The sequence below is a fragment of the Triticum dicoccoides genome, chromosome 5B (genome assembly GCF_002162155.2).
Source record: "Triticum dicoccoides isolate Atlit2015 ecotype Zavitan chromosome 5B, WEW_v2.0, whole genome shotgun sequence".
Lineage (NCBI taxonomy): Eukaryota > Viridiplantae > Streptophyta > Magnoliopsida > Poales > Poaceae > Triticum > Triticum dicoccoides.
The window spans coordinates 473,358,586-473,383,744 of record NC_041389.1 but is presented as its reverse complement, the minus strand read 5'-3'; the positions used below and the strand labels follow the sequence as shown (position 1 = coordinate 473,383,744).

General features: G+C 47.3%; 1 long non-coding RNA gene across 2 annotated transcripts in view; it reads right to left on the bottom strand.

Moving 5' to 3' along the window:
* LOC119305801 overlaps nucleotides 1–10,134 on the bottom strand; it is a 28,840-nt gene extending 18,706 nt beyond the window's left edge. For both annotated transcript variants that reach the window (XR_005148777.1, XR_005148778.1), the window contains exon 1: nucleotides 10,104–10,134. This is a non-coding gene — a long non-coding RNA (uncharacterized LOC119305801). The remainder of the gene's footprint in view (nucleotides 1–10,103) is intronic.
* Between the last annotated feature and the right edge of the window lie 15,025 nt (nucleotides 10,135–25,159).

Here is a 25,159-nt window from a genome sequence, read left to right as displayed (position 1 = left end):
ACGTCTGCGTCTGCTCCTGCAATAGGTCTGTCACCTAGCGGTGCATTAAGGACATAATTCTTCTGTGCAGCAATGAGGATAAACCTCAGATCACGGATCCAATCCGCATCATTGCTACTAACATCTTTCAACACAATTTTCTCTAGGAACATATCAAAATAAACATATGAAAGCAACAATGCAAGCTATTGATCTACAACATGATTTGTAAAATAGTACCAGGACTAAGTTCATGATAAATTTAAGTTCAATTAATCATATTACTTAAGAACTCCCACTTAGACAGACATCTCTCTAGTCCTCTAAGTGATCACGTGATCCAAATCAACTAAACCATGTCCGATCATCACGTGAGATGGAGTAGTTTTCAATGGTGAACATCACTATGTTGATCATATCTACTATATGATTCACGCTCGACCTTTCGGTCTCCGTGTTCCGAGGCCATATCTGTATATGCTAGGCTCGTCAAGTTTAACCTGAGTATTCCGCGTGTGCAACTGTTTTGCACCCATTGTATTTGAACGTAGAGCCTATCACACCCGATTATCACGTGGTGTCTCAGCACGAAGAACTTTCGCAACGGTGCATACTCAGGGAGAACACTTCTTGATAATTAGTGAGAGATCATCTTAAAATTCTACCGTCAATCAAAGCAAGATAAGATGCATAAAGGATAAACATCACATGCAATCAATATAAGTGATATGATATGGCCATCATCATCTTGTGCTTGTGATCTCCATCTTCAAAGCACCATCGTGATCACCATCGTTACCAGCGCGACACCTTGATCTCCATTGTAGCATCGTTGTCGTTACGCCATCTATTGCTTCTACGACTATCACTACCGCTTAGTGATAAAGTAAAGCAATTACAGGGCGTTTGCATTTCATACAATAAAGCGACAACCATATGGCTCCTGCCAGTTGCCGATAACTTCGGTTACAAAACATGATCATCTCATACAATAAAATATAGCATCACGTCTTGACCATATCACATCACAACATGCCCTGCAAAAACAAGTTAGACGTCCTCTACTTTGTTGTTGCAAATTTTACGTGGCTGCTATGGGCTTAGCAAGAACCGTTCTTACCTACGCATCAAAACCACAACGATAGTTCATCAAGTTAGTGCTGTTTTAACCTTCGCAAGGACCGGGCGTAGCCACACTCGATTCAGCTAAAGTGAGAGAGACAGACACCCGCCAGCCACCTTTAAGTACGAGTGCTCGTAACGGTGAAACCAGTCTCGTGTAAGCGTACGCGTAATGTCGGTCCGGGCCGCTTCATCTCACAATACCGCCGAACCAAAGTATGACATGCTGGTAAGCAGTATGACTTGTATCGCCCACAACTCACTTGTGTTCTACTCGTGCATATAACATCAAGGCATAAAACCTAGGCTTGGATACCACTGTTGGGGAACATAGTAATTTCAAAAAAAATCCTACGCACACGCAAGATCATGGTGATGGCATAGCAATGAGAGGGGAGAGTGTTGTCCACGTACCCTCGTAGACCGTAAGCGGAAGCGTTATGACAACGCGGTTGATATAGTCGCACGTCTTCACGATCCGACCGATCCAAGTACCGAACGTACGGCACCTCCGAGTTCAGCACACGTTCAGCTCGAAGACGATCTCCGGGCTCCGATCCAGCAAAGCGTCGGGGATGAGTTCCGTCAGCACGACGGCATGGTGACGATGATGATGTTCTACCAGCGCAGGGCTTCGCCTAAACTCCGCGACGATATGACCGAGGTGGAATATGGTGGAGGGGGGCACCGCACACGGCTAAGGAACGATCCGTAGATCAACTTGTGTGTCATGGGGTGCCCCCCTACCCCCGTATATAAAGGAGCAAGGGGGAAGGTGGCCGGCCCTAGGAGGGGGCGCGCCAAGTGTGGAGTCCTACTAGGACTCCCTAGTCCTAGTAGGATTCCACCTCCCTTGTTGGAGTAGGAGAAGGGGAAAGAGGGGGAGAGGAAGAAGGAAAGGGGGGCTGCGCCCCTTGTCCAATTCGGACCAGAGGGGGGGCGCAGGCCTCTTTCCTTTTGGCCTCTCTCCTCTATTCCCGTATGGCCCAATAAGGCCCATATACTCCCCGGCGAATTCCCGTAACTCTTCGGTACTCCGAAAAATACCCGAATCACTCGGAACCTTTCCGAACTCCGAATATAGTCGTCCAATATATCGATCTTTACGTCTCGACCATTTCGAGACTCCTCGTCATGTACCCGATCTCATCCGGGACTCCAAACTCCTTTGGTGCATCAAAACTCATAAACTCATAATAAAACTGTCATCGAAACCTTAAGCGTGCGGACCCTACGGGTTCGAGAACTATGTAGACATGACCGAAACACGTTTCCGGTCAATAACCAATAGCAGGACCTGGATGCCCATATTGGCTCCCACATATTCTACGAAGATCTTTATCGGTCAAACCGCATAACAACATACGTTGTTCCCTTTGTCATCGGTATGTTACTTGCCCGAGATTCGATCGTCGGTATCTCAATACCTAGTTCAATCTCGTTACCGGCAAGTCTCTTTACTCGTTCCGTAATACATCATCCCGCAACTAACTCATTAGTCACATTGCTTGCAAGGCTTATAGTGATGTGCATTACCGAGAGGGCCCAGAGATACCTCTCCGACAATCGGAGTGACAAAACCTAATCTCGAAATACGCCAACCCAACATGTACCTTTGGAGACACCTGTAGTACTCCTTTATAATCACCCAGTTACGTTGTGACGTTTGGTAGCACCCAAAGTGTTCCTCCGGTAAACAGGAGTTGCATAATCTCATAGTTACAGGAACATGTATAAGTCATGAAGAAAGCAATAGCAACATACTAAACGATCAAGTGCTAAGCTAACGGAATGGATCAAGTCAATCACATCATTCTTCTAATGAAGTGATCCCATTAATCAAATGACAACACATGTCTATGGTTAGGAAACATAACCATCTTTGATTAATGAGCTAGTCAAGTAGAGGCATACTAGTGACACTATGTTTGTCTATGTATTCACACATGTATTATGTTTCCGGTTAATACAATTCTAGCATGAATAATAAACATTTATCATGAAATAAGGAAATAAATAATAACTTTATTATTGCCTCTAGGGCATATTTCCTTCATATATAGCCTCCACACAAAATCTAACCGTTACACACAATCTACCAACCTTGGTGGGACCGAATTGTTAAACTCGGTCAGACCGATTTAGCAAATAATGTGACCGTTAGGGTTTTCGGTGGGACCAAAATGCATCTCGGTGAGACCGATTCGGTTAGGGTTAGGGCATAACGTAATCTCGGTAAGATCGATTACACAAACTCGATGTGACCGATTTTGGTAATAAGCTTTCCAGAGACTTGGTTAGGCAAACTCGGTTGGACCGATTATCAAACTCGGTGGGACCGATTTTGATAATAAGTTAACCAGAGAGTTTGCATTGTAATCTCGGTAGTACCGATTGCTCAAACTCGGTGAGACCGATTTTGATAATGGACATACACAGAGAGATTACAATCCCATATCGGTGAGACCGAGATCCCTATCGGTGTGACCGATTTGCTTAGGGTTTGTGGAAGTGGCTAAGACATCCAAACTCAGTGGCGCCGGATAGGAAAAATCGGTGGGGCCGAGTTTGACTTTAGGTTTAGGACATATGTGTGGAAGTGGGAAAGTAGTTGAGGGTATTTGGAGCATATCACTAAGCACTTGAAGCAAGAGGCTCATTAAGCAACACCTCATCCCTCCTTGATAGTATTGGCTTTTCCTATAGACTCAATGTGGTCTTGGATCACTAAAATGTAAAATGAAGAGTCTTGAGCTTGAAGCTTGAGCCAATCCTTTGTCCTTAGCATCTTGAATGAGTTCCCACATCCTTTAGTCCATGCCACTCCATTGTTGAACTTGTCTGAAATGTACTAGGTAAAAGTGTTAGTCCAACAAGAGATATGTTGACATTAATTACCAAAACCACCTAGGGAGCACTTGTGCTTTTAGTGTTCAAGCAGGCAGGCAAGTTAAGTGCTGAAACCAAAGATAAGGGGCTGCGTAGCGATGATGAGGAGGAGCCCTGGCCACCGAACAACAGAGGACAGAAGGGCTTCCCCCGCAAGTGCGGACGGTGAACATGATATACGCAACCCACATCCCTAAAAGGGAGCGGAAGCGTGCCCTCAAGAATGTCTATGCGTTGGAGCCAGTCACCCCAAAGTTCAACCCATGGTCCTCCTGCCCGATCACTTTTGATCGAAGGGACCACCCCACTAGCATCCGTCACGGTAGATTCGCTGCATTGGTCCTAGACCCAATCATTAACGGATTTCACCTCACTAGAGTCCTCATGGACGGCGGCAGCAACCTGAACCTGCTTTATCAGGATACAGTGCGAAAAATGGGTATAGAGCCGTGAAGGATTAAACCCACAAAGACAACCTTTAAAGGTGTCATACCAGGTGTAGAAGCCAGCTGTACAAGCTCGGTTACACTCGAAGTGGTCTTCGACATAGTCCCATTCCACAGTGGCTATCACGCCCTGCTCGGACGAACCGCATTTGCAAAATTCAATGCGGTGCCGCACTACGCATATCTCAAGCTCAAGATGTCAGGTCCTCGTGGAGTCATTACGGTAAATGGAAACACCGAACGCTCTCTCCGAACGGAGGAGCACACAGCGGCCCTGGCGGCGGAAGTACAGAGCAGCCTCTCAAGGCAACTCCCCAATCCGGGTGTTAAACGTCCGGACAACGTCAAGCGCGCCCGAAGCAACCTCCAACAAAGCCGTCTGGCACGTTCCGAGCAAGCATAGTAGTGCAGAACCCAACCCCAGCCCTCGCCAGATGGTGATATCGGTACCACACGTACATTATTACGCTTTGAAAATACCATGGGCATAAGGGGAGGGGCACAACTACGGCGTGGCCAGAATGCGGCTTAACCGCACTTAGGGGCTCCCTACTCTGTCGTTTCCTTTTCTTTTTATATACTTTCAGGACCCAACTATTCAGAAGGCCTGTACGGCAATACACTCGCCGAACACACGATGCAACAGCCAGGGAGAGAACAAGCCGCGTCAAATGTCCAGGTGGTCTCTATAACGAGCTAAATACCTGTTTTACTTAAATTCACGCAGCTTGCCCCTAGAGGGGGACATGTCAAATAATCCCATCCCTTGCTTATCGCACTATTTGTATCGTTCTGCTTTCATAGCAGCTCTTTTTAATAAACAATACATAGCTCTTATCTATTATTGTATTCATCTATTTTTATACAAATATGTTCAGTCATGACATTATGCAACCGTGCACTTTGGTACGGCCAATACACCAGGGGCTTAAGCACCCCATAATATGGTGTGAGAAGACCGAACACTCTCATGAGTGCGGCACCCCGAACTTATAGCACTATATGCATCGGCTCCGAATCATGTCTTGGGTCAATAGTTGGGTTTGCCCGGCTCCCATGTTTTGGTACCTTACGTTCCGCATTGTTGGCTAAGGTAGGGCTGGGAGAACTACTGCGATTGTGTCCCAGTTGAGCTGGGTTAACACCTCAGTAGAGAAAGCTAAAACTGACCGTCATGATAGTGCGAGAGACTGGTCGCTGTTCGCGAGGTTTTTCAAGTCCTTGAAGACTTATGCCGCTTAGAGCGAGGAGCCGGATTTATCTGGCCAAGGCGTGGATAGCGCCCCGAACTCGATCTTCTGAATACTAGGGGCTTCACCGAAATTTAAAATTATAAAATTCTATGGCTAAGTGAGAGTGATAAAGCATTATAAGTCCGATGGCCTGGTTCGTTGTGATGAACGCCTCCCTAGATGGACCCAAGAATGGGAACAAGAGCGCTCAGGTTTATCCCGAACACCCCAGCACTCGTGGCATGGGGATAGAAGCCGACGACTTGCATCTCTCAGATTTGATAAATGGCCGCACAGAAGGCAATATTTTAAATTAACAAAGCGTTGCTTAACGCACATGAACAAAGTTTTTAGCGTACAGGATAACAAATGCGAGTCTACTCAAAAATTACATCTTTGGAGCACTCATCCGCTATAAGGCGGGCACCCTTCAGGATGCCCTTATAATACATCTCGGGCGTGCGATACTCCTTGCCCGGCGGTGGCGCGTCCGTCAAAAGCTTCTTCGCGTCCAGCTTGCCCCAGTGCACCTTAGCGCGGGCAAGGGCCCGACGGGCACCTTCAATACAGACGAAGTGCTTGATGACTTCAATCCACGGACACACGTCCACTAGCCACCGCACCAGACCGAAGTAGCTCCCAGGCATGGCCTCTCCAGGCCACACCCGAACTATGAGGCCCTTCATGGCCTGTTCGGCCACCTTGTGGAGCTCGACCAGCTGCTTCAGCCGGTCGCTCAGGGGCACCGGATGTTCGGCCTCAGCATACTGAGACCAGAACACCTTTTCCGTCGAGCTTCCCTCCTCGGCTCGGTAGAACGCGGCAGCATCAGACACACTACGGGGCAGATCGGCGAACGCTCCTGGAGAGCTCCAGATCCGGGTAAGTAACAGATAATCTACTTTTATATTCTTGCTTTGCATAAAAAATGCCTTACCCGCCGCTATCTTCTTCATCGCCTCGATCTCCTGGAGGGCCTTCTGGGCTTCGGCCTTAGCGTTTTTGGCACTCTCAAGAGCCAAGGCAAGCTCGGACTCTCGAGTCTTCGAGTCACGCTCCAAACTCTTGTGTTTTTCCACGAGAGCCTGGAGCTCTTGCTGCACCTCCGCCACCCGCGCCTCCTGCTTCTCTCGCTCGGTGCGCTCCAAGGCTGCACTATTTTCGGCCTTGGAGACCGCTTCCTTCAGGGTCGCCACCTCGGTCGTGGCCCCTGCAACATTTACGTTAGTCCTGTCATTATTTGCAACCAAGTATTTCTATATACATTTACATACGGTACTACATACCCTCCTTGTCCTCGAGCTGCTTCTTGGCACGGCCGAGCTCGTTCTCGGACCGATCGAGGCTCTCCTTTAATGCATTGACCTCCGCAGTCAGTGCGGCAGAGGTCAGCAGCACAACCTGCATTCCCATATTGACACATTTATGTTAGACTCCTGTGTATATCTTTTTAGATCCTCAGCTCGGCTTTTCTTTCCGAACGCCGAACCGAGCATCGGGGCTACTGTCTATGCGGTAAACATTTTTATATGTTTCGAACACATACCTCAAAGCCTGTTAACAGACTCGTACAAGCTTCTGTCAGCCCGCTCTTTGCGGACTGAACCTTCTGAATCACCACACTCATAACAGTGCGGTGTTCCTCGTTGATGGAGGCGCCGTTAAGCACCTCCTGCAAATTGTCCGGCGCCTCCGGGTGGACGGAGGTCGCCGGCGTCGTAGGCTTGCCCTTCTTATGAAAGCACCGCCTGTCGGACTCTCGAACCGTTGATGGTTCCAGAGCAGTGTCCGGCCCGGGGCCGGACTTAGATCCCTCTGGGGCTTTACCCCCTTTGGGCCTGGAGTCCGGGAGGTCGCCTTGAGGCGCCTCCAGGACCACCTCCTCCTGGTTTGGTCCCCTTCGGGACCCCACCTCGGTGTCGTCCGCAGGGAGAGGGGAGGAGGCCGTCGGAAGTGAAGGGCTGTTCACATCCGACGAATTCAGGGAGCCGCTCGACGAATCGCCGAGATGAGCTCTGGGCGGACTGCGTAATTAAATTCGGCGTTAGAAATTACCGAATACTAGAGGAGCACCGTAAGTCATTCGAGTAACCGGACACTTATGATTTTTCCAGGGGCTTGACCCTGGATGGCCATTCCTCCCCGCCATCTTCGGCATCGGAGGCGTAGTCCGGCAGAAGGTTTTCCCCCTTCTTGGACCCTCCGGCCTCCCTAGTTGGGGCGGCCTTCCTTTTCTTTCCTTCCCCCGTTGGAGGGGGAGAGGCTTCTTCTTCTTACTCCTCCTCGTCTTCAGAAGCGGAGGGGGCTTCGGGGCTGTCAGGCGATGAATCCGACACCACCAGGCGCCGGGAGCTATTTCGAGTCCCCGTGGTCTTCTTCTTGGCCTTCTTCTCTGGCACCACGTGAGGTGCCGGAACCAGCAGCTTGGTTAGACGAGCATCCGCTGGGTCTTCGGGCAAAGGAGCCGGACAGTTGACCTGCCCGGACTTCTTCAGCCAGTCCTGTCAAAGGTAAGGGAGTTTAGATCCCGCATAGAGTTAAAATATGTGAAACAAAATACCCTGAAATGGGAAAATTAAGCTCACCACGCTGGCTTGGCGCTTGGCGTAGAATCCGCGATCCTCGGTGACGGGAGGGGAGACCTCGGAGCTCTTGAATAGCACCTTCCAAGCATCCTCGTGCTTTGTGTCAAAGAGCCGGGACAGAGTCTGGTGCTGGGCCGGGTCGAACTCCCACAAATTGAAAGCCCATCGTTGACATGGGAGAATCCGGCGAAAGAGCATGACCTGGACCACGGTGACAAGTTTAACCTTCCTGCCGATCAGGTCCTTGATGCAGGTTTGAAGTCCGGTCACTTCTGCCGAATTACCCCACGACAGGCCCGTCCCTTTCCAAGATGTGAGCCGCGTGGGGATGCCGGATCGGGATTCGGGGGCCGCTGCCCATTCAGGGTCACGCGGCTCGGTGATATAGAACCACTCTGATTGCCACCCTTTGATGGTCTCTACGAAGGCGCCCTCGAGCCATGTAACGTTGGCTATCTTGCCCACCATGGTGCCTCCGCACTCTGCTTGGCGTCCACCCACGATCTTCGGATTGACGCTGAAAATCTTCAGCCATAGGCCAAAGTGGGGCTAGATGCGGAGGAAGGCCTCGCACACGACGATAAACGCCGAAGATGTTGAGGATAAAGTTCGGGGCCAGATCGTGGAAGTCCAGGCCGTAGTAGAACATGAGCCCCCGGACGAACGGGTGGAGAGGAAATCCCAGTCCGCGGAGGAAATGGGGAAGAAATATAACCCTCTCATGGGGCCTAGGGGTGGGGATGAGCTGCCCCTCGTCTGGAAGCCGGTGCGCAATGTCGTTGTGTAGGTATCCGGCTTTCCGCAACCTTTTGATGTGCCCCTCCGTGACGGAGGAGGCCATCCACTTGCCTCCCGCTCCGAACATGGTTGGAGAAGGTCGAGGAAAGATGTGCGGGCTTGGGCGCTGGAGCTCGAGTGCACAGGGAGGGATAAGCAAAAGAGGAAGAAGGCGTAAATGGAAAGGGTAGATCCTTATCCCCTTATATGGGCGGCCGAAACTACGAGCCCCCACCGGCCTAATAAAACTCGCTTATCCCCCAAGTGCCACGGTTAATGGTGCGGTTGGGTTACCCACGCCCGTATTGATGAGAATCCCGGAATAAGGGGACACGATCTCTGCTTCGACAAGACGTGCCAAGGAAACCGCCTCGCTAAACACGCTGAGGTGGAACAGTAAAATGATTCGAATAAAGGCTTAACCGTGGCATGATGTCACACCACGGAATACGTCAGCAGATTAGATTTGTGCATATATTATTCTCTCTACGGTGGTATGTGGAACTTACTTTTGCAGAGCCGGACACTATCCTTGTGTTCAACATCTTCTATGAAGTATTCGGAGGAGGAACCCGCCTTGCAATGCCGAAGACAATTGGCGCGCCGGACTCGTCGTCATTGAAGCCAGGTTCAGGGGCTACTAAGGGAGTCCTGGATTAGGGGGTGTCCGGATGGCCGGACTATGACCTTTGGCCGGACTCCCGGACTATGAAGATACAAGATTGAAGACTTCGTCCCGTGTCCGGATAGGGACTTTCGTTGGTGTGGAAGGCAAGCTTGGCGATACGATATGAAGATCTCCTCCCATTGTAACCGACTTTGTGTAACCCTAGCCCTCTCCGGTGTCTATATAAACCGGAGAGTTTTAGTCCGTAGGACGAACAACAATCATACCATAGGTTAGATTCTAAAGTTTAGCCTCTCTGATCTCGTGGTAGATCAACTCTTGTACTACCCATATCATCAATATTAATCAAGCAGGAGTAGGGTTTTACCTCCACCGAGAGGGCCCGAACCTGGGTAAAAACATTGTGTCCCTTGTCTCCTGTTACCATCCGCCTAGACGCACAAACCATGAACCACCACCAGATCCTTGCTACTGCTGCTACGGTCCACTCTTGATCCACTCCTGACAATGCACCGACGCCCTCATCCCCGAGAAAAAGGGGCAAATAAGAGAGAAGCCAGAGAGAGGAGGTACCATCATCTTGGCCACCATGTGGCACAGACGAGCCATGCCGAGGTGTGCAGGAAGGTTCCGGGGTGGCATCGCCATGGACGCTGATGCGACCTCGGACTTCCTCCTCCATCACCTCCAGCGCATCTCCCTCCTGCTCGTGACCTTTGCGCCCCACGCATGCTGGTCGGCCCACTTCACCCCTCCGGAATGCCAAGGCGCTGCCCAAGCCATCCACGACGCTGACGAGGCGCCGCCCAGGACCGGCCTTGAAACCGCCGATGTGTTGGATGCCTATGCAACCATGGAGGCATCCATACTAAACAACAACTGAAAACACTTTTACATAATAATCACTGGCAAACAACCAATCCAGAATCTCAGGAAATACCAGGAAATAAGGTACATATTACATATGTCAATAGAAGATCAGAGCAGAGGAGAATATAATGATCATTCGGTGCTTCTTCGTCTGCGACCTCACACATGCACGAATGTGCCGACAAAGCACAACCTGCTGCCATGGATTTCAAAATAGGTATAACGACGGAGACAAGAGTGCACATCCTGTTCAAATGGAACCACAAAATAAGCAACATAATAGAACTAGTAAACAACATTCAGGAATATCCCTATTTTAGAAGGTTACTCAACTTGCTAATATTCCTAAACAAAATCGAGACACAGAATCGACCTTTCTAGTTCAAGTATAGATGATTCTCTCATAATTTGATTGTTAGAAGATGGCGTGCCTGTTCCTCACCATGAAGCACCTCGGCCAACCCATGGTGCCCAGTTGTGGCCACTACTCCCATGCTCGTCAGATTTGAGTTACCTTCCACCTTTACACTATCCCGCAAAGAAAAGAGGCTAGCTAAATGATATCATACTCTCTGATGAGAGTAATATTAATTAAACAAAGTACTAATGTCAGGTTGCTTGATTAGTTGAAGGAACACTTCATACAACCACATAAATGATAGAAGGCACGTATGTGACGACTCCTCTTTGCTGGTTACGATTAACCAAATATACCAAACCAGTTGCAGCACGAGGATGTCAGCAAACTTGACACAACTGCATTCTCTGTACATCATATATATAAGAACGAGGTGAAGCGCAAAAGGAGGTTATTAATTACCATTAAAGCCATTGGAAGAAGATCACTTTCAAATCTGACGAACGTGGTCTTCTATGTCAGATCTGCACACGTCAAGTTCAAAATTCCAGATATTAGCAAAGTAAAATATGAGTGAGGAAGGAACTGAGGGAGAAACAGTGGAGCACCTAGTTCGCCGCTGGCCTGCGTTGCTCGAGTCGCCTCCAACAGGCACGTGTTGTCCTACTTATACTCCAGACGCACGAGGCAGCCATTGAAGGAGAGATAGTTCCTGCTTCCTCTCACCTTCCCACCGCTTGTTCACCTTGAGCTCCTTGCCCGGTGGAGGGTGGAGGCAGAGGTGGCGCCTCATGGCGAAGAGGAGGCGACGACGCGGTGGCGCGACAATTCGACCTGCCGGCCGCCGGCATGTGCGCGAGGCATCACCCTACCCCTTCCTACCCGCTAGGATCGCTCACCCAGCTCCTTCCCCGCTGTTGCTTGCCTTCCTCGCCGGCTTCCTCCTTCCCCTAGCTACATCCCCACCCCTCCCCTCCATGGGAGATGAGAGGACGAGCGCGCGGGAGGCGGCGAAGCTCCTAGGGCGGAGACAGGGGCGACGAGCAGGGAGGGAGTGGCGGCGGCAGACGAGGGAGGGAGGAGGAGGAGGAGGGAGGGAGTGGCGGCTGTGGATTGGGGGTAGGGTTTGTGGTTGTGCCCGCTGCGCCCATGACACGTGCGCTCGCACGCGGCGCGGCAGGAGAGGCTGCCCCGCGCGCACCCAAAAAACTGGCACCCGGCCAATTCGATCCAGCCCGAGCCCACACGTCATACCCGTCCAGGTTTCACCACGCGGTTAAAACGAGACAGATGAATTCCCAACGAGGATCCAACGGGCAGCAGCGAAAAAAAAGACTTGGTCAACCACCATCGAACGGCCAGCGAAGGAAGCCATCGGGGGAGCATTCTGGGAGCGAATTGGCTAGCTTCTGTTTTTCTTGATCTGGAGCTTCTATTTTGTTTTAAATATATGGGAGTGTGTGTTCACGATAGAAAAAATTATGTACTTCGTTTCATTTTTCCTAACGAGGTAATTGCACCACAGATGTCTGAACTTGCCATCAATATTTATTTTAGTGCCTGAACTTGAAAAATACACCTAACTGGTTTCAATACTTGGCACTCTTATTCAAGTACAGTTCAAATCATGCTCAGATACGATCGTATGGCTGACTTGGTAGACGCGTATGTGGCATGAGGCCCACTTGCAGTGTTGGGATAGGCTGACATGCAAAATATACGTCTCTATGCTCAATGGGTCCCACCTGTAAGCGAGCTTGTCAAAAAAAAAAAAACCCTGTAAGCGAGCAGCGCAAATAAACAAAATAAAGACTCAGCTAGGTTACGAACCCGCGACATCACACGTAGCAGGCGACTAATACTAACCAGATCAACCAACGTATATTTCAGTTTTTTTTTGAGCAATCCGCACCCTTTATTGAACGTTCAAGCATAATGGGATACAGATGATATCGGGCATAATACTAAGCCACACATGGCGCCCAGGACTAAGAGAAGCAGCTGCCTTTGCCAAGGCATGAGCCTCTCCATTGAACTTTCTATTTTCATGAATAAAACTAAGGTCGCTAAAGAGCCTACTTTGATACTTTATGTCCTGTAAGATAGGGTAGTATCTGCATGAAACTTCCTCCCTTATATTCGCTACCACCTCAAGGCAGTTAGATGCAACACAGACGAACCGGAGCTGAAGATCGGCAGCAAGAGAGAGGGCTTCGTTGCATGCTTCGGCTTCAAGGATTGTCGGATCGAAACGGCCCTCGTAGATGATCGCCGAGGCTCCAATATACTTGCCCTCCTTGTCCCTACATACAACAGTTGAGGCAGCCCGGTCTCCTATCTTGGAGAAGCCCCCATCGACATTGATTTTGTAATCGTGGCTCGCGGGCGGGAGCCACCCGATCCCAGCCGCCGACTCCGCCCTTAATCTTGGATTTACATGCAGGTCCCTGTAATTCACATGCAGGTCCCTAGGGTTTGCATTCCGCTCCTTTGGCTTTGTATTCTGCTTTGGCAACATCTCCAACTCTGCCAAGTACTTGTCCACAAAGATATGAGTGGATAACGGGCTCTGGAACTGGTGATCATGTATGGCTCGTCGCCGCGCCCACCAGATGGCCCACAAGGTAACAAGGACACGGGCCAAATCAGCAGTGGTTAATGTGTCTACTAGCCATAACATCCAGAGCTTCGGCTCTTCCTGTTCTGTTGGAGATGACAGTATTTGTGAGATCCTCGTCAGCAAGAGCCCAAACACAGCGTGCCATGCGGCAATCAAAGAGGGAGTGGCGCCAAGTATCGACCGCCGCGTGACATAATGAGCACTCCGCCGAGTCGGCCATGCTCCTATGCTTTCGAACTTCTCTTGTAGGAATTGAGCACTTGGCCAATCTCCAAGCAAAGACACGAACTTTGGAAGGGACCGCAGCTCCCCAAAGTTTCACCCAAGATCCACGGTCTGCTTCAATCCGCGAGTGTCCATCATTGTGCTCGAGCCAGTCCGTGCGTTGTTGCTTGGTGGCGGACAGCAGCTTGTAAGCCGAACGCACTGTGAAGACACCCTTTCGCTCATAGTGCCATGACCAGAAATCATGGCGAACACGAGAGCTAAGCAGGATGTTAAGAATTGCCTCCTTGTCCATTGGGTACAAGTGTTCATCCAAAGCCTCTGTATTCCATGCAAAGGTGACAGGGTTAATCAGATCCGAAACCAGCTGCGGTGGGTTCAACGATTTCGGGCATACCAGGCGCAGTTTAAAATCGCGTGGTATCCAGTTATCAGCCCAGAGATTTGTGTCTTCGCCGGATCCAATCCGCTTTATCAGCCCAAGCTTGAGCGTGTCTCTGCCTTCGATCAAAGAGCGCCAGACCTGTGACGGGTTCTTCCCAGCTCAGCTTCAAGGATTGAAGCCGAAGGGTAGTACACGGCCTTGAGGATACGTGCACTGAGAGAGTTGGGTTCCTGGAGTAGCCGCCAGGCTTGTCTGGCCAGCAGAGCAAGGTTAAAAAGCTCGATATCACGAAACCCCATGCCTCCCATAAACTTCGGCTGTGTCATCACATCCCAAGAAACCCACGCGGTCTTCCTCTCGCCCTTATTGGATCCCCACCAGAATTTCCTCATAAGGCCATTAATGTGTTGACACAAGCCTCGTGGTAACTTGAAGCACGCCATTGAGTACGTCGGGATAGCTTGAGCAACCGACTTGATAAGCACTTCTTTCCCTCACACAGAAAGCGCCTTCTCCATCTAGCCCTGCACTTGCTTCCATATCCTATCCTTAAGATACTTGAAGGATCCTTCCTTTGCCCTGCCAACATTCGCCGGGAGGCCAAGGTACTTTTCAGACAACTTCTCATTCTGGACTGAGAGGATATGTTTGATTTCCTGTCTCACTCCTTCCGAACAGCCTTTACTGAAGAAAATCGAGGACTTCTCCTTATTGATACGCTGTCTGGAAGCAAGGCAATACTTTTGCAAAACATTCTCAACTCTGTTGGCCATGACAGATGTGGCATCAAAGAAAAGCAGACTATCATCTGCAAAAAGGAGGTGGTTTACCTGCGGGGCTCCCAGTGCCACTTTTATACCATTGATGCTCTCATCTGGATTTGTGGATTTCAGGAGGCAAGAGAGACCTTCGGCGGCCAATAGGAAAAGATATGGCGATATGGGATCACCCTGCCTGAGTCCACGAGAGGGTCTGAACTCCTCTTGCTTACCACCATTAAAGATAACTGAGAAGGAAACTGAGGTTACACACCTCATTACTGTTTGCATAAACTGTGGGCTGATTCCCATCTTGAGCATAACCTTTCCCAGATAGGTCCACTCGAGCCGATCGTAGGCTTTCATCATATCAAGCTTCGGAGCACAGAACCTGTTACTCTTGAGCTTCCTGGATTTCATATAGTGGAGACACTCATAGGCAAATATAAAATTGTCAGTAATGAGACGCCCTGGAACAAATGTTGACTGTTCCTCGGAGATGATATCGGGGAGAATAAGCTTGAGCCGATTAGCCAATACCTTTGATGCAATCTTAAAGATCACATTGCAGAGACTTATCGGTCGAAACTGTGCTAAATTTTTTGGGCTAGCAATCTTGGGAATTAGAACGATGAAGCGGGCTCGTGGAGGTAAATGGGCTGCAGGCTCAAATAATTTTATGAATTATAACATGTACCTTGGGGCACACTAGGCTATTAATTGTTTTTTCACACACATTTTTGAATTTATTTTTATTCAGAAATATATACTTTGACAAACACATAAACTATAGGCGAGTGTACTAAGCAGATTGGCCAACCTACATTTATGTTTACTTCGCATGCACATGCTTTATCAATCGAAGCAGGCTCGTGGAATTAAATGAGCTGCAGTCAGTGCTCCCATTTCCGCATGTTAGTTGTTTTTCCTTTTTATGAAATTATAAACAAAATATGTAAACTATTGCCATAATAATAAATAAATGTTCCTGTAGTATGAATTCTAAAAATGTTTCATGATTATAAAAATCTTTCACATATTTAATAAAATTAATTTTTCAATTTGAATATGTTTTTATGTTTTCAAAATGTTAATCTATTTTTTCAAAATATTCAGGTTTTTCAAATAATATTCACTCGGTTCTTTCCTAGGATGTTTGTTTTTTTCCAGTTTTACGTGGCCCTTTGACACAAAAAAATATATTCTTGTCTTATAAATAAAATGCAAAGAAATAACTTGCTTTCATAATGTAATATTTAAAAATATTTGCATATTCTAAAAATTCATTTAGTTAAAATAATTTTATGAATTATAAAATGTACCTTTAATTTAAAATGTATCTTGGGGGCACACTAGGCTATTAATTATTTTATTTTGTTTATTTGCGTTGCGTGCTGACAGGTGTGGCCCGATGGTCATAAGGACATATATTGGCCTCACGCCACTTTGGCATGCCTAGTCAGCCATACAGACGTATCGAAACGTAAATTGAACCGTATTTGAACAAGAATGTTAAGTATTGGAACAAGTTCGGTGTATTTTTCAAGTTTAGGCATCAAAGTGAACATCGCTGGCAAGTTTAGGCACCACTGGTGCAATTACCTCTTTCCTAACTGATTTGGGTCACCTCTTGGAAAAACTACTAATACTGCAGTTGAGAAAAATAAGATAGTGATTTGAATTTGGGGCTTTCAGATTGTTCTAGTTGATTTGCTAACTACGGGGGGAGTACTAAACTGTGCAATTAGTAGGATTTCATTATATATGATAAGTCGATGAACGATGATATCCTACTCATTTGCTTCTTGTCCTCCTGCAAACCTGGAAACTCAACAGGGTGAGGCAAGAATAACCAACTCCCCTGTTATAATTTAAACTACTAGTTGCAAGTAAAAGTCGCTGAACCATTTTATTTATTAACCAAATCCCCAAGTAAAAGTGGAAGAAGGAAAAAACAAAGCTTATGCACCTTAACAAGATCTTTGAATCAGGTGCATATTATCCAAAACACCAGACGAAACTAGGCTAAGCTTTTGAGACCCCAAATTGTGAAGTAGGCTAGCACAGCCCGTTCCAAGAAGTGACTCACTGAAGAAAATGGTGGTTCTGAAAGCTAAGCTATTCGCTATGTTGACATCGAGTTACAGAGTTTTGGCAATGCTTATTATTTCCAAACCAACAAATACCATACACAGCAGTGAGAAAGAAAGTAAAAAAAAAACTGCTAGTCTAAGTCCTAATTATCCTATCTTTCACATGACCATTTGCGCAGTCCTAATTATTCCACAAGGTTTCTTGTAAAACCACCCCAGTAACAACACCAGTGTTTCAGGTCTCCTTTTGTACCTGCACCAACAAAATAGCACCATGTTTCAGTCCTAATTGCCCTTAAAACTATACCAACCGGTTCAGAGAAAGTGTTTAGAAGTTTACAGATGACATGGTTTCTTTCTCTGTATGTAGGATCTATCAATATGTATAGTATGTTTATCAGATTTATTTATATTAATGCCTCTCCAAAGCAGCTGCTCCATTTCTCTAGAAGACCTTGGAGTGATGACTAACCTAACACTATTAGCAACAGTCATGTTTGGCTTTCAACTTGAACAAAATTTCATTTGTTGAAAATAGTGGATCCGATAAGGCCCTATCAATCTTATATCCATATGAACATGTAAATTAACCAGAGTTGCAGACAGGGTAGGAAGAATTTACTTAATAAATCCATGGGCAAAAGTTGGTGAAAAATTATTTTGATTGGGAGCGAAGAACTGGAAGATCATTCGCTGGGACGTTGGTCGGAGGTGGTGGTGGGGCTGACAGAACATGAGGATCGGAAGGCATCGATGTGGGCCTGGCACTTGATGCGATCACCCTTGTTCTCTTCCAGGCACTTGCGCAGTGCCTCCACGTCACACCCTGGAGCCGCCTTCTTCTCATCTCCCCTTCTGCCGCCACCACCGTTTGCTACCACAGCCGCCGCTGCCCAACCTTGAGTTATCATCACGGGTCAGAAGGACCAGTTTGTACCCACCCTGTGGTAATCAAAAGGTAAACACAATTATTTAAATGTTGAATGTACTTTTGGCATACTTAAGATTCAGAAGTTGCTCCTCTGGGTCTCTTCAGTAACCAACATGTATCTGCTTTAGTTTATGGTTCCTGATGGAGCAAACGATCGGGGATACATATGACTAATAAAGATACGAAATAGATAGTCACTACATCATATGCCCTTTCTTGTTTAACATTGTGGTGGGTATGTTAGCAATTTTGATCATATGGTCCTCTATCCTGTTTAACATTGTGGTGGGTATGTTAGCAATTTTGATAGGGAGGGCTAAGGAGAATGGTCAAGTGGGTGGTTTGGTACCTCATCTTGTTGATGGAGGTGTATCCATCCTTCAATATGCTGATAATACAATCATCTTTGTGGAGCACGACTTGGCCAAGGCGAGAAATATGAAGCTGTTGTTATGCCTCTTTAAACAATTGTCCGGGTTAAAGATTAACTTTCATAAGAGCGAGTTGTTCTGCTTTGGTAGAGCCAAAGACAAACAGGAGTCTTATAGGCAATTGTTTGGGTGCGAGTTGGGGAGTTTGTCCTTCTCCTACCTTGGTATTCCGATACACCATCGTAGGCTGACAAACAGAGAGTGAAAGTGTATCGAGGACCGATTTGAGAGGAAACTGAGTTGCTGAAAGGGTAAGCTCATGTCATACGGAGGCCGGTTAATCTTGATAAATTCGGTGCTCACGAGTATGCCTATGTTCCTCTTATCGTTCTTTGAGGTCCCAGTTGGTGTTAGGAAAAGACTGGACTTTTATCGATCACGCTTCTTTTGGCAGGGTGATGAACTTAAAAGAAAATACCGGCTTGCTAAATGAGATATTATCTGTCGACCCAAAGACCAAGGAGGGCTTGATATTGAGAATCTTGAAGTTAAGAACAGATGCCTTCTTAGTAAGTGGTTGTGGAAGCTCACTTCCGGGACTGAAGCCATGTGGGCGCAGATCCTTCGCAGCAAGTACCTCCAGACTAGAACACTGTCCCAGGTAACAGTTAGGCTGACTGACTCGCCTTTCTGGAAAGGACTCATGAAAGTTAAACAATTACTGTTCAATAGGACGAGAGTTGTTATTGGAAATGGTGCTACTACATGTTTCTGGGAGGATACTTGGCTTGGCGACTCACCCTTAGCCATTCAATATCCGTCTTTATATCGTATTGCTCAATGACGTGAGGTGTTCGTTGCGACGATATTTCAATCTATCCCCCTTAATATTCAGTTTAGACGGTCGCTAGCGGGCAATCGTTGGGAAGTTTGGCTCCATTTAGTTAGGAGACTAATGGAGGTTCAACTTTCTGACCAACCTGATGAATTACGCTGGAAGTTGACTAGGTCTGGAGTATTTACAGTTAAGTCAATGTATATTGATGTTATTAATTCGAACTCCATTCCAACTTCCAAGAATGTCTGGGATGTCAAAGTTCCTTTGAAAATAAAAGTGTTTATGTGGTTTGTCCATAAACAAGTTATTCTAACAAAGGACAACTTAATAAAGCGTAATTGGACAGGACCTACTAGGTGTAGTTTCTGTGATCGGGATGAGACGATTAAGCATCTCTTTTTTGATTGCCCGTTGGCCAAGGTCCTTTGGCGGATGGTCCATATTGCTTTTAACATTACTTCACCGACTACTGTTAATGCTTTATTTGGGACTTGGCTTAATGGGATTGAGTCTACCTTAGCAAGACATATTCGGGTTGGAGTCTGTGCTTTGCTGTGGACCGTCTGGCTTTGCAGAAATGATTTGGTTTTTAACAAAACATCACGGATTCATTTTTTGCAGGTTATTTTCCGAGCTACGGCAGTGATCCATTCGTGGTCGCTACACACTCCGATGGAGGCCAGGGAGCATTTGGTTACTGGGTCTATCCGTTGGGAGATGGTAGCTCGGGATATCTTCAACCGGTTTGGATGGCGGTCATGTAATAGGATAGGCAATTAGTTTACCTACCTTTTTTAGCCAGCCGGTTGTGGCATCTTATCCTGACTAGTTTGTGTATCTAGCCTTTTGTGCTCTGTGTGAGCTGCTTTTTCTTTCTTTAAGTTTGAGACTTTGGAACTTTGTTGGCACAATTTGTTTCTTGCTTAATAAGATGGTCGTATGCATCACTCTTGATGCAGAGGCCAGGGAACCCCCCTTTTCGAAAAAAACATCATATGCCCTTTCATCTGCTTATCCACTAGTTTGTACTTCATAGACAGTACAAGTAGGTTAATCTGCATTAGTATTGATGTATAATAAGGTTAAAAATTATTCGTAATTGTGCATATATATCCAGTAGAGATCATTGTCTGGAAGAAACTCGTTGCTGCTGTGCTTGTAAACCATCTCCAGGAAACATTACCATCAATCATAAATCCCTGGTAATTTTATTTACCAACTTACGGGCTACAAATTTGAAGAAAATACTCTCACATTTAGTTTCGCCAACTGACCCGAGCCACTGAGATGTGTTAAATTCGTTGTCTTATTAGTACTGTCCCACTACATAAGTGATCTTCACTGGATAAAGAAATGTCAGCCGAGTACTATTTCAATTTCTTATTTTTAATGGCGCCCCTCTAATCGGAGATGAATCTGCCGAGGCCAACATCTATAAACTGGTGGGATTCCTAGCCGCTGTGCGACGTGGGACTAAAAAGATCTCGCCGTGTTACCTGAGTTGTCAGGACCCAACTGAAGGATCAACAACAGTCCGACTTAGTTTAAATCCTCTGCCGTTGGCGCGAAGCTCCCTAGGCCGTCCATGGCTCATCGGACGCTCTTCCTTCGTTCGTACCGCTTCACGTAAAGAGAAGCTCTGGATCGCGTCGAAGGGAATCGGACGGCTAGCATCAAAGCTCGGGTCACTGTTCACTTTCCGGCAAGGACTTTCAGTGCCCCACTGTTTTTCGTTTCACTTTCTTACTTTTCCCCCCAATTTGTAAGGCTATAAAGCCAAGGATTCCTGCTCGTGAAGGGCATGAAAACTTGTTAGGGTTTCCCCCTTCCGCCGCCAGTGTTCCTGGCTGGCCTTACGTTCCTCCTGGTTTGTACTAAACTCTCTGAATTAAGCCAGTAAATCGAGCTAGCTTGAGTGGAATTCTCCCCCTTTTCTCTGAATGTTGATCTTCAGACTCCTCCGGGTCTGACAAGTGGTAATCAGAACAAGGTTTCTCCTTGGCGGCGCGAGATCCGGTGCCGAGGAGGAGTTGGAGGCGCCATAAAATCCTCCACTTCTCACTGGCGACGTTAGGCGGCGGTGGATCTCCGGCGGCGGTGAGAAATTCGGTACAGGTTTGGGCGCGGGAAGAGGTTGCAGAAACACACTGTCTCTGTGGTAAAATCCCTCCCTCCCTCCCAGATCCGGTGTACTTCTGGCGGCGCGACGTTGGCGGCGGTGCTGGCGGCGGCAGGATCGAAGGCCAAGGTCGGGTTGCAGCTCCGGCTGTGGTAAAATTCCTCCCTTTCGCTGGCTGATCACACACAGCGAGGTTACTTGGCACTCTGCTAGTTGTAAAAACCCTCCCTGTGCTCTGTTGGTGCAAGCATGACGGGCCCTACGGATTCCTCGTCTACTGCAAACTTGGAGTTCCAATCCTTGCAACTGGATGTCAAAACCCTGCAGCAGAACAGAGAAACAGACAGACAAGACTTTGAGGATTTCAGAGACCACGTTTCCACAAATTTTCACTCACTGCAGAAAACCTTGAGTGAATTGCAGGGCTCTCTGAACAGCTTCATTGCGGGCTTTCCCAAACCCAAGGAAAATCCTCCAAGTCCTCACGAGGTGGCACAAGGTAGTGGCCAACAACAACAAACACCACAAGGCCCAACTCATGCACCAGCGGCTGTCCTTCAAACTCCTCCAACTGTGGGTTTTGCAACATTAGTGGACAAAAACACTGGCAAAGAGCTGAACTTGGATGGAAGCAACAAGGCCCCTTATAGGTATCCACACTTTGGTGCTAGTAAACAGCCTGCTCCTAAAACCAGAGCACCCACTGTTGTAAATCAAACTCTGAATGCTCAGCAGATAGTGCAGCTGGACCTGGAGCAAGTTGAACAAGTCCCACAACAAGAAACCAAAGGTGGAATAGGGCAAAGAGACCAAGGATTGGACAACAGAAGACCTCTACCAATAGTCAAACCAGCAAAGTACAACATTCCTGAATTTGATGGCACTGGTACTGATTCATGGATACAGACTATTGAGTTGTACTTTGAGGCTGCTAGAACCCCACTTGAGCAGAAAACAGAAATTGCAGTGACATACCTTAAGGGCCCTGCAATTGAATGGTGGAGAGGTACTGGAATTGTACCTAACACCCTGCCTTGGTACAGGTTCTGTAGGCTCCTGGGTGACAGGTGTTGGGGAACGTAGCAGAAATTCAAAATTTTTCTACGTGTCACCAAGATCTATCTATGGAGAAACTAGCAACGAGGGGAAGGAGAGTGCATCTACATACCCTTGTAGATCGCTAAGCGGAAGCGTTCAAAAGAACGGGGTTGAAGGAGTCGTACTCGTCGTGATCCAAATCACCGGAGATCCTGGTGCCGAACGGACGGTACCTCCGCGTTCAACACACGTACAGCCCGGTGACGTCTCCCATGCCTTGATCCAGCAAGGAGAGAGGGAGAGGTTGGGGAAGACTCCATCCAGGAGCAGCACGACGGTGTGGTGGTGATGAAGGAGCGTGGCAATCCTGCAGGGCTTCGCCAAGCACCGCGGGAGAGGAGGAGGACTTGCGAGAGGGGGAGGGCTGCGCCAGGGGAAAGGGTGCAGCTCCCATGCGCCTCCCCACTATATACAGGGGTGGAGGGGGATTATTTCTTGCCCTCCAAGTCCATTGGGGCGTTGGCAAAGGTGGGAGGAAAGAAATCCCATCCTTTCCTTTCCCCACCGATTGTTATCCCCCCTTTTTAGGGATCTTGATCTTATCCCTTCGGGATATGATCTTATTCCTTCTAAGAGGGGATCTTGGTGCGCCTTGACCAGGGGTGTGGGGCCTTTCCCCCACTACCCACGTTCATGTGGGTCCCCCCCATGCAGGTGGGCCCCACTCCGGAACCTTCTAGAACCTTCCCGGTACAATACCGAAAAATCCCGAACATTTTCCGGTGGCCAAAATAGAACTTCCCATATATAAATCTTTACCTCCGGACCATTCCAGAACTCCTCGTGACGTCCGGGATCTCATCCGGGACTCCGAACAACATTCGGTAACCACGTATATCTATTCCCTATAACCCTAGCGTCATCGAACCTTAAGTGTGTAGACCCTACGGGTTCGGGAACCATGCAGACATGATCGAGACGTTCTCCGGTCAATAACCAACAACGGGATCTGGATACCCATGTTGGCTCCCACATGTTCCACGATGATCTCATCAGATGAACCACGATGCCAAGGACTCAATCAATCCCGTACACAATTCCCTTTGTCTAGCGGTATTGTACTTGCCCGAGATTCGATCGTTGGTATGCCGATACCTTGTTCAATCTCGTTACCGGCAAGTCTCTTTACTCGTTCCTTAACACATCATCCCGTGATCAACCCCTTGGTCACACTGTGCACATTATGATGATATCCTACCGAGTGGGCCCAGAGATACCTCTCCGTTTACACGGAGTGACAAATCTCAGTCTCGATTCATGCCAACCCAACAGACACTTTCGGAGATACCTGTAGTGCACCTTTATAGCCACCCAGTTACGTTGTGACGTTTGGTACACCCAAAGCATTCCTACGGTATCCGGGAGTTGCACAATCTCATGGTCTAAGGAAATGATACTTGACATTAGAAAAGCTTTAGCATATGAACTACGATCTTTGTGCTAGGCTTAGGATTGGGTCTTGTCCATCACATCATTCTCCTAATGATGTGATCCCGTTATCAACGACATCCAATGTCCATGGTCAAGAAATCGTAACCATCTATTGATCAACGAGCTAGTCAACTAGAAGCTTAGTAGGGACATGGTGTTGTCTATGTATCCACACATGTATTTGAGTTTCCTTTCAATACAATTATAGCATGGACAATAAACAATTATCATGAACAAGGAAATATAATAATAATAACTAATTTATCATTGCCTCTAGGGCATATTTCCAACAACAGGTTTGCAGAAACCTTTGTTTGTGACAATGTGAGATCCTTTCATGCACTCACCCAAACAGGTTCTGTAAATGACTACATCCTCAAATTTGAGCAGGCCATGAACTTGATGAGAAGAGATAATCCTGCTCTGCCCCATGATTACTACAAAACCAGTTTCATCTCTGGACTACATGACAATATACAACACCATGTCCAGTGTCATGAACCTGCTGATTTACAAAAAGCAATCTGGCTTGCGAGAAGAATGGAACAAGCACAGCCACAGAAGAAAACTGTTATACCTAACAACAGTTTTCCTCAAGTGAGAAGACATGTGCAATTTGATCCAGGAAAACCTGGACCCACCAACACAGCTACAATCATACAACAAGCTAGAATGAAGGGCATCTACTACAAGTGTAAAGAACCTTGGTTTCCTGGTCATAAAAAGGTCTGCAAACTGGCAAATCAAGCTCAAATTCAAGCACTACAAGCTGCTTGCCCTGATGATGCTGAATTGGTCTACTATACTGAAGTTCTGGATGAAACTGATATCCCTCCCCCCTGTGGGAAGTGATGATACCCCCCTCCAAATTTCTATGCATGCTCTTATGGGTATCAAATCAACTAAGAAGCTCAGCTTTACAATCACAGTCATGCTAGGAAACACTCCAGCTACTGCCCTCATTGATAGTGGCAGTACTGCTACATTCATAACTCCTAAGATTGCCCACCTAGCTAATTGTGCTCTCACTCCCACCAGAAAAAGGAAAGTGGTGGTAGCTAATGGATAAACTCTCTGGTCAGAATTTATTGCACTTCAATGCCCATTCTCACTGCAAGGAACAAAATTCTCCACTGATCTCAGAGTACTTCAACTTCAGGGTTATGATGTAATTCTGGGGGCAGATTGGATGGCTTCTTTCAACCCAGTTGAGTTGGACTTTGATGAAATGCATGTGAAGATCACTCTAAAAAATGGTGAAAAGAAAAATTTCAAAGATGAGAGCCTACCTTCTGTAGCTGTGCAAGAAGGGGAAACTGTAGAGGATTTCTCTGAAGAGCCTGTTTGTGGAGTTGTCTTACTCTTGAACAGAATTGCTGTTCAAGAACCAGTAGACACTGTAAT